General features: G+C 37.8%; 1 long non-coding RNA gene across 1 annotated transcript; it reads right to left on the bottom strand.

Moving 5' to 3' along the window:
• Positions 1-2512: 2512 nt before the first annotated feature.
• On the bottom strand, positions 2513-3883 carry LOC110802781 (uncharacterized). Its single transcript, XR_002537321.2, has 2 exons — positions 3261-3883; positions 2513-3099 (listed from the first exon to the last, which is right to left on the bottom strand). It is a non-coding gene; the product is annotated as an uncharacterized lncRNA (long non-coding RNA).
• Positions 3884-7992: the final 4109 nt, after the last annotated feature.

The raw sequence follows: 7992 nt of genomic DNA, 5'->3' as shown, positions 1-7992 counted from the left end.
CTACTAGTACCAAATTTTTGTAATGCCTAAGAAGGTTATGAAGGAAATTCAGAAAATATGCAGGTGTTTCATGTGGACAAGATCTGATGCAGGTTATAGGAAAGCTCAGCTCCAATCTCTTGGGTGACTCTTTATTTGCCTAAGACTTGTGGAGGCTGGAACTTAAAGGAGGTGACTATTTGGAAAAAAATTGTTGTCCTTAAACACTGTTGGAACTTATCTGTGCAGCAAGATATGTTGTGGGTTAAATGGATGCATACCTATTACATACATCATAGGGATTTCTGGTCTATGAAAATTCCTAATGGATTGACTTGGTCAATGAGGAAAATTTGGCATCATAGGGACATTTTCCTACAATCTGGTGGTGTTGATCAGTTTGTTGCTGCAGGGAAATTCAAGATTCTTAGTGTATAAGTTTCTACATCAGCACGGTGAACAAGTTGCATGGAGAAGACTGGTTTGTAATAGTAAGGCTAGCCCTAAGAGTACATTTATCATATGGTTAGCTATGCAGAATTGATTAGCTACTAAAGATAGGTTGCTTAAATGGAACCCGCCTATTATGATCACTTGTGGTTTGTGCCAACAACATAATGAAGATCAACCTCATTTATTCTTCTCATGTCAGTTCTCTTATAAGGTGTGGATGATGGTGCTGCAGAATCTTGGTACTAACAAGAGCATTCAGAGTTGGAAGGAAGAGGTTCATTAGGCTATAAAGAAGAACAGAAGTTCCAGGAAGCTTGTTATCAAGTGTGCCATGGCATTAATATATAGAAACAATTTTTGGCATCTGTCTTCAAAGGAATCCTCAGATGTTCTCAAGTAAAGTGGATTATGTTAATACTGTTGCTAGCAGAATTCGTTTTTGTGTAGCTTGTAAAAGTCAATAGTTCTTCTTGAGTTGTAAGTGGTCTGTGTACCACTAGGTTGATATCTATTTTGTTTTGGTGTTAGGGTGAATTGGTGTAATTTTATCCTTGGTAAATGAAATGCGCGCTATCTTTATTTGCCAAAACAAAAATTCTTGTTTTTTATTTAAATAATTCAATATAAAAACGAATATAGTCGCTACAAGCAACTAGAAACATAGCAAAATGATAGATTTGTTAACAAAAAATGATATTCTCGACCCTTTTCTACGAAGTAGGATATACTATTTATATATGGTCAATGGTTGTAAATGCTTTGAGTATAATGGGTCACGGCTCAGTTTATATTTATACTGACCATCGTAAGTTATATTAGTTGTTGCAAGGCTAGAACACGAGGGACAAAAACAATATCATGGTTTGATTTATATAGAAATTAGCAACGTTATATATACAAACTTTTAAGGGAAGTCTAAATTTATTAACGTCTGAAAAGACTTTTATAGGCTATCTAAACATCACTAATGAAAAAGAGAACATTTAGGGTAATCTAAATTTCAGTACGATTAAAAAAAATAGAGGCAACAATTATTTCATTAATGCTAAAATTACTTTTAAGGCTACTTAAATTCCACAGATGCTAAAAAAACTTTTAGAGGCTATAATTATTTCATTAATGTTAAAAAGTACTTTTAGGGGCAACTTAAATTTCACGAATGCTAAAAAAGAGTTTTGGAGATAACCATTATTTCATTAATGCTAAAATGTAATTTTTAAAAGCAAACAAAATTTCACTGATGCTAAAAAAAAGTTTTAGAGGCAACCATTATTTCATTAATGCTAAACAGTATTTTGTAGGGGCAAGTTAAATTCTATTGATTCTAAAAAATATTTTATAGGCAACCATTATTTCTTTAATGCTAAAAAGTACTTTTTAGGGGCAACTTGAATTTCACTAGTACTAAAAAAAATAGAGTTTTAGAGGCAACCATTATTTCATTAATGGTAAAAAAATGCGTTTGAGAGGCAACTTAAATTTAAGTGATGCTAAAAAAACGTTTTAGAGGCAACTAATATTTCATTAATGCTAAAAGTTATTATTTTAGGGGCAACCTAAATTCTATTGGTGGTAAAAAAACGTTTTTAGAGGCAACCAATATTTTATTAATGATAAAAAAAAGTAGTTTTTAGAGGCAACTTAAATTCTATTGATGCTAAAAAGAAGTTTTAGAGACAACCATTATTTTATTAATGTTAAAAGATACTTTCAGGAGCAACCTAAATTTTATCGACGCTAAAAATAGTTTTTAGAGGCTACCATAATTAACTAATGTTAAAAAGCACTTTTAGAGACCATAAAAAATTATTTTCTCAAGGTGTTGCCTCTATATGTAAATTTTCTTGTAGTGATAATCCAGCCGAGCTGAATTAACGAACAATTAAAGCAGACTATAGAAATCATGATTATCAATCAATAATAAAACCAATCTAATCCCAATCATACATTCATAGATCCCCTAACCCTATAAATTTACTACTCACTCATGATAATAATTAAATGAATTAAATTTATGAAAAACATGAAAAACATAATTAATAAATAAAAGAAATTGAAATAGAGTAGAAATATACCAATCTGAAGAAATAAAGTTTGAGTATTGAATTGAAATCACGAATATAATCAACATAAATTTGAGAGAAAACTAAGGTACTAAAAACTACGGAGTTTTCCACTATAAAAACTAAGATCAAAACTAAGAGAGTTCTTCCTAAAAACAAAGTATAGTATTTATAAGCTTTCCCTAAAAGAGTAAAACGAAAACCATCTAAGAACAAGGAAATCGACGACGCACGGCCGGGTTTGGATGCCTGGTCGGGCTTCGGTGGTACGTACTCCTCCAAGGTCTTCATGCACATTAGCCGGTGCCACCGGATTCCTGCGCCTGGTCGGGCGCGTCTATAAAGTTAAATTCCTCTTAAATTCTCTCCTGGTCAGGCGAATGTCCTTGTTCCAACGGGCAAACTTGCAGCTTTTCGTACTCCATAGGCTTCGAATCTTGAGGCCCAAGCCTAACTCCTTTGGGCCAAAATTTCAGTTTGTGGCCCCTTGAAGTTGGCTAGAATATCCTGTACATGCTCGAGATCCGTGTAGTAATCCAGGAATAAGAGAAACGGGTCTCAAAAGACCAATTTCCACCAAAATGTGGTCCTGCAACTATACATACTACACAACACATATTAGCATTAAAAAGGCTCTGAATTGCTCAATTGACAACAAAAGTACATATAGGATGGGAGTAAAACCTCTATAAAATATGAATATATTAAACTCTACACAATATGAATATAATAATGTAATAGATGTGAGAAGGTATGATACCTTACCTTTTAGTAGTGGGTCGATCGAAATGGGAAAACCATATTGGGACATATGAAAAGGGGAAATAAACACTTTAGGGGGCGTTTGGATTGGGTTTTTGTCAAAGGGAAAGACAATCAAGTACATTAATTCCCTTTACCCATATTATTCCTTGCACCACCCCCAAAGAATCATCCTTACCCAAAAATACTCTTCACCCAACTAACCTTAGCAACCACTTTGACAACCCTTGACTATTCATTGCACCACAGGTCCACAGTATCCGCGCACCAACTACTTGTTGGCTAACACCATTCTGACCACCGTCCCGGCTGGCACCACTCCGACAATCACAGAGCCACCAAAAACCTACTCTAACTCCCTCATAAAAACCACCCAACCTCTACCAAAAACCCACCTACCACCATGAAAGTGGTATCTTTTTTCTCTAGTTCGGTTTTGTAGTGGAGGATGATGAAGTAAATGGGATGTTAGATTGTGATGCTATAGAGAATGAAGGAGGAGGAAATTAAGGTAAATTAAGGTAAAAACGAGGTTGTTAGGGCGGTGAAGGAAAGCTGGCAAGAGAAAACAAAAGTTGTAGAGGAGAGGAAAGAGATGAGAATGGTGATTAACTTTTAAAAGGAAAAAAAAAAGTTATATGATTTTAAAGAAATTAACGTGGCAGTTGTTACTTTAGTTCCTAAAGTACATCTAACTGCTTTAGTGGGAGATTACAGGCCCATCTCTTGTTGTACAACGGAGTACAATCTAGAGCTGTCAAAAACTGACCCGACCCGAAAACCCGACCTGAACCGACCGAACCCGTAACCGACTATGACCCGAAATTACGGTAAAACAGGTAACCCGAAATCCGACCTGTACCCGACCCGAAAAAACCGATAACCGAACCCGATGTTGTAACACCCGAACCCGAACCCGACACCCGACCCGAAAATGACCGATAACCGAATTGACCCGACCGAACAATGACCCGAACCCGATTTGATACCCGACCCGATGTCAACCGGAAACCGATTGTAACTCGATGAAACCTGCTATTGACCCGACCTGTGAGAACCCGCTACTCGATTTACCCGAGTTATCAATGACACGACCAAATATTAACTTCATTGATATATCTATTTTAATTATTTATTGCTAAATATTGAAAAATTTAACTCTAAAATAAGTTAAACAAAATTTTTTAGAATATAAAATCCTTAAAATGTATAGGTTAATTATCAGACCCGAGTTTGACCCGTCCCTGAGAGTGACCCGATCTGAATTCTATTTGATCGGATTATTATCCGATCCAAACTAAGACCCGAACACGAAAATAACTGTATTGCAAACCGACTTAAACCCGACTCGATAAAACCCGAACTCGAAATTATCTGCTACAAACCGACTTAAACCCGACCCGATAAGACCCGAACCCGAAATCAAACCTGACCGAAATGTGACCCGACTCGAACCCGACCTGAACCCGGGATAGGAAAAAACCCGATATGACCCGACCTGAAATCGACCCGACCGAACCCGAACTCAACCCGAATGAAATATTGACCCGACACGACCCGACCTGATCATGACCCGAAACCCGAGATGACCCAACCCAAACCCGACCCGATGACCTGTTTTGACAGCTCTAGTACAATCTATAAATGTATAACTAAACTTTTGTGTAAAATATTGAATTAAGTCTTGCTATAAATCAGTTCACAAAATCAAGGTGCATTTATCCAGGCAGAAACATTCTACATAATGTCTTGTTATTCTAAGATATTGTGAAAATGTATAATAAATCTTGGACGCATTCTGGCTGTCTTATGAAGCTTGACCGACCTAAGAAAGGCTTATGATACAGTGGAGTGTAATTTTATTAAAGAAAGTTTGAGCGGTTTGAGCTGTTAGGTTATGATACATATGACAATTCATAAATCATGCGGAAAAACCATAAAGCCAGGAAAACATATTATTTACACATAATCATTTAGCATAGTTTAGATGCATACTCTTTGTTGCGTGCCTTCCCTAGCTGCGCCCGAACCGAACAAGAACAAGTCTTTAGGACTCCAAGTGTCGTCCCTCCGTAGATAGTCCACAGCACATCCGGATCCGCCTTAAGATTGACCAACTAGGATCGCCCTTAAGGTACTATTATTTTCGGCACTTTATAGGCAAATGTGTGACTGAATTTTTCTCTCAAAACTCACTTTGAATACTTGAATTACTCGTTTTAAATATGTGACCCTAGGCACCTATTTATAGAGTTATGGAAAAGGATTTGGAATCCTATTAGGATACTAATTTATTTAATTATAATCCTACTAGGACTCTAATTAAATAAACTAAATCTTTTAGGATTAGATTTAATCATATGACAAATCCCGGTAGCCTTAGGATTCGAGTAACACACTTCGAGTAATACGCTAGCACCGCACGCAGGCCTTGCGGCCCACGCACAGCGCCAACCCACTCGTCGCAGCCCCGCGCGCGCGCCAAGGCCATTGCTGGGCCTGGCCTTGCGCTGGACTGGGCGTGGCATGGCAGCGTGTTTTTGGGCGCTTGGGCTTGCTGAGCGTAGGCCTGGCTTCGTGCTGGGCCTTCGTCTAGCAAGTCTCGTCCGATGCTAATTCGTACGACGCGCTTCCGATTAAATTCCCGATTTCGGAATTTATTTCCGATACGAACAATATTTAATATTTCCGATTCCGGAATTAATTTCCGTTTCGAACAAATTTTTAATATTTCCGTTTCCGGAATTATTTTCCGATTCCGATAATATTTCCGATTCTGACAATATTTCCGTTTCCGGCAATATTTCCGATTCCGGCAATATTTCCATTTTCGATAATATTTTCCGATACGTACCATGTTTCCGTTTCCGGCAACATCTACGAGTTGGATAATATTTATATTTCCGATACGATCCATATTTCCGTTTCCGGCAATATCATCGTTTCCGGAGCATTCATTTCTTGCCTGTGACGATCTCAGCTCCCACTGAAACCAAGATCCGTCGATTCCGAATATCCATAGATGGAGTATTTAATGCCATTAAATACTTGATCCGTTTACGTACTATTTGTGTGACCCTACGGGTTCAGTCAAGAGTAAGCTGTGGATTAATATCATTAATTCCACTTGAACTGAAGCGGCCTCTAGCTAGGCATTCAGCTCACTTGATCTCACTGAATTATTAACTTGTTAATTAATACTGAACCGCACTTATTAGACTTAACATTGAATGCATACTTGGACCAAGGGCATTATTTCCTTCAGTCTCCCACTTGTCCTTAGGGACAAGTGTGCATTTCCTAATTCCTTTGTCGCTCGATGCTTCCTCTTGAACATAAGGTAAGAGTTGTCATCCTTATTATGTCCAGAGGTGTTCCTCGGTTTCAGAGTTCAACTGATCAAATAAACAGATAATCATAGCCTATGATTCATCCGAGCACGGCCATGCATTTCACAGTTTCTAGCTCTCCGAGTGGCCTTGTACAACTTTTAAGCATCTCATCCCGATTTATGGGAGGACAATCCCAATCTTGCGATCTTGAGATTAGACTTCGTTTGATAGGTGATTACCTGAGCGTTGCCTTTATAGCCTCCTTTTACGGTGCGACGGTTGGTCAACGTCAAAGAAACTAGTTTTCAAACCAGTAATCTCAAATCACTCAGGTATTGAGGATTTAGTGTCTAATAATTTTAATGAAATTTACTTATGACAGATTTTCATCTCTTACAGTAAAGTTTCATAGGTCTTGTCCGATACTAGTCTTCCCAAAGTAAGTATCTATGTAAATGATTATGACATTGCCATGTCCACATAGTTCAAGAAACAGAACTACTAGTCATCTTGCATTCTAGTCGTCTAACGTTTTCTATGCGTCCAATTTTATAGAAAACTCCGACTAGGGACCATTTTCAACCTTTGACATTCAAGTTCACTTGATAGACATTTCTTAGTCACAGGACTGGTCCTGACAGTCTATCTTGAATATATTGTCAAATTGAAGGGACTCATCATTTAATAAACCACAAATTAAATGGAAAAATGAATTCTTTTCATTTATTGTGAATGATTAACCAATAATGTTTTACAAAGATTTAAACTCTAAAACTTTAAAACATTAAACAGAGACATCAAAGCCATTCTCCAATATGCTTGATTCCCATAGCTGCAGTGTGCGAGTTGTGCTTCGCCTGCGGCAGAGGTTTAGTCAATGGATCTGATATGTTGTCATCAGTTCCAATCTTGTTTATCTCGACTTATTTTCTTTCAACGAACTCTCGTAGAAGGTGAAATCTACGAAGTACATGCTTGACTCTCTGGTGGTGTCTAGGCTCTTTTGCCTGCGCAATAGCTCCGTTATTATCACAATACAGGGCTATTGGTCCTTTAATGGAGGGGACTACACCAAGTTCACCTATGAACTTCCTTAGCCATATAGCTTCCTTTGCTGCTTCATGTGCAGCAATGTACTCCGCTTGAGTTGTAGAATCCGCAATGGTGCTTTGCTTAGCACTTTTCCAGCTTACTGCACCTCCGTTGAGGCAGAAGACAAACCCAGACTGTGATCTGAAATCATCTTTGTCGGTTTGGAAACTTGAGTCCGTATAGCCTTTAACAATTAATTCATCATCTCCACCATAGACCAGGAAGTCATCTTTGTGCCTTTTCAGGTACTTCAGAACATTCTTGGCAGCAGTCCAATGCGCCTCTCCTGGGTTTGACTGGTATCTGCTCGT

The sequence above is a fragment of the Spinacia oleracea genome, chromosome 6 (genome assembly GCF_020520425.1).
Source record: "Spinacia oleracea cultivar Varoflay chromosome 6, BTI_SOV_V1, whole genome shotgun sequence".
Taxonomy (NCBI): domain Eukaryota; kingdom Viridiplantae; phylum Streptophyta; class Magnoliopsida; order Caryophyllales; family Amaranthaceae; genus Spinacia; species Spinacia oleracea.
Note: the sequence above shows the minus strand (reverse complement) of the source record. Positions and strands in the feature narration are given on the sequence as shown.